A 2317-nucleotide genomic window follows, 5' to 3' on the forward strand; every position below is an offset into this window, starting at 1 on the left:
AATAGGATAGAACCATAGAACATTACATCACAGAAACAGGCCCCTCGGCCCTACTAGTCTTTGCCAAACCATTTTATTTCTGCCTAGACCCACTGATGTTTACCCACTCCATAGCCCTCCATGCCTCTCCCATTCATGTACCTGTCCAAATTCTTCTTAAATGTTAAAAGTGAGCCCACATTCACCACCTCAGCTGGTAGCTCATTCCACTCTCTGTGTGAAGAGGTTTCCCCTAAACTTTTCCCCTTTCACCCTTAACCCATGTCCTCTGGTTTGTATCTCACCCACCCTCAGTGGAAAAAGCCAACCTACATTTACTCTGTCTGTCCCTCTTATAACTTTAAATACCTCGATCAAATCTCCCCTCATTCTTCTACACTCTAGCAAATAAAGTCCTAACATTTTAAGAGACCATTAGATAAGTGCATAGAACTGAGAAAAATGGAGGGTGATGCATTTGGAAAATTCTGGGCAGTTGTTAGTTTAGGTTATATAAGGTCAGCACAACACTGTGGGCTGAAGGGTCTATGCTGTGTTGTAGAATTCTATGTTCTAAGTTCATCAGATATGGATTGAAAGCAGGCCAAAGAGATGAGTTCAGATGGGCATCTTGGTAGTCATGAACAAATTCAGCTGCAGGGCCAGCTTCCATGTTGCTCTGTGCTTGCTTAAGGGAGGAAAACAGAGAGACTTGCAGGAAAATTTCTTTTCTTTGGCTTGGCTTCGCGGACGAAGGTTTATGGAGGGGTAAATGTCCACGTCAGCTGCAGGCTCGTTTGTGGCTGACAAGTCTGATGCGGGACAGGCAGACACGGTTGCAGCGGTTGCAGGGGAAAATTTGTTGGTTGGGGTTGGGTGTTGGGTTTTTCCTCCTTTGTCTTTTGTCAGTGAGGTGGGCTCTGCGGTCTTCTTCAAAGGAGGTGGCTGCCTGCCGAACTGTGAGGCGCCAAGATGCACGGTTTGAGGCGATATCAGCCCACTGGCGGTGGTCAATGTGGCAGTCACCAAGAGATTTCTTTAGGCAGTCCTTGTACCTCTTCTTTGGTGCACCTCTGTCATGGTGGCCAGTGGAGAGCTCACCATATAACACGATCTTGGGAAGGTGATGGTCCTCCATTCTGGAGACGTGACCTACTCAGCACAGGATCTTCAGCAGCGTGGATTCGATGCTGTCGGCCTCTGCCATCTCGAGTACTTCGATGTTAGGGATGAAGTCGCTCCAATGAATGTTGAGGATGGAGCGGAGACAACGCTGGTGGAAGCGTTCTAGGAGCCGTAGGTGATGCCGGTAGAGGACCCATGATTCAGAGCCGAACAAGAGTGTGGGTATGACAATGGCTCTGTACACGCTAATCTTTGTGAGGTTTTTCAGTTGGTTGTTTTTCCAGACTCTTTTGTGTAGTCTTCCAAAGGCGCTATTTGCCTTGGCGAGTCTGTTTTCTATCTCGTTGTCGATCCTTGCATCCGATGAAATGGTGCAGCCGAGATAGGTGAACTGGTTGACCGTTTTGAGTTTTGTGTGCCCGATGGAGATGTGGGGGGGCTGGTAGTCATGGTGGGGAGCTGGCTGATGGAGGACCTCCGTTTTCTTCAGGCTGACTTCCAGGCCAAACATTTTGACAGTTTCCGCAAAACAGGACCTCAAGCACTGAAGAGCTGGCTCTGAATGGGCAACTAAAGTGGCATCGTCTGCAAAGAGTAGTTCACGGACAAGTTGCTCTTGTGTCTTGGTGTGAGCTTGCAGGCGCCTCAGATTGAAGGGACTGCCATCCGTGCGGTACCGGATGTAAACAGCGTCTTCATTGTTGAGGTCTTTCATGGCTTGGTTCAGCATCATGCTGAAGAAGATTGAAAAGAGGGTTGGTGCGAGAAGACAGCCTTGCTTCATGCCATTGTTAATGGAGAAGGGTTCAGAGAGCTCATTGCTGTATCTGACCCGACCTTGTTGGTTTTCGTGCAGTTGGATAATTATGTTGAGGAACTTTGGGGGACATCCGATGCGCTCTAGTATTTGCCAAAGCCCTTTCCTGCTCACGGTGTCGAAGGCTTTGGTGAGGTCAACAAAGGTGATGTAGAGTCCTTGTTTTGTTCTCTGCACTTTTCTTGGAGCTGTCTGAGGGCAAAGACCATGTCAGTAGTTCCTCTGTTTGCGTGAAAGCCGCACTGTGATTCTGGGAGAATATTCTCGGCGACACTAGGTATTATTCTATTTAGGAGAATCCTAGCATCGAAATCTTCAGCGAGAAGTTGCACAATGATTAAGCACGGATAAAGCCAGTCTTGCTATCAATGTTGAACCTTGTCTCCACAGTCTGTC

Source organism: Narcine bancroftii, chromosome 5 (genome assembly GCF_036971445.1).
Source record: "Narcine bancroftii isolate sNarBan1 chromosome 5, sNarBan1.hap1, whole genome shotgun sequence".
Taxonomy (NCBI): domain Eukaryota; kingdom Metazoa; phylum Chordata; class Chondrichthyes; order Torpediniformes; family Narcinidae; genus Narcine; species Narcine bancroftii.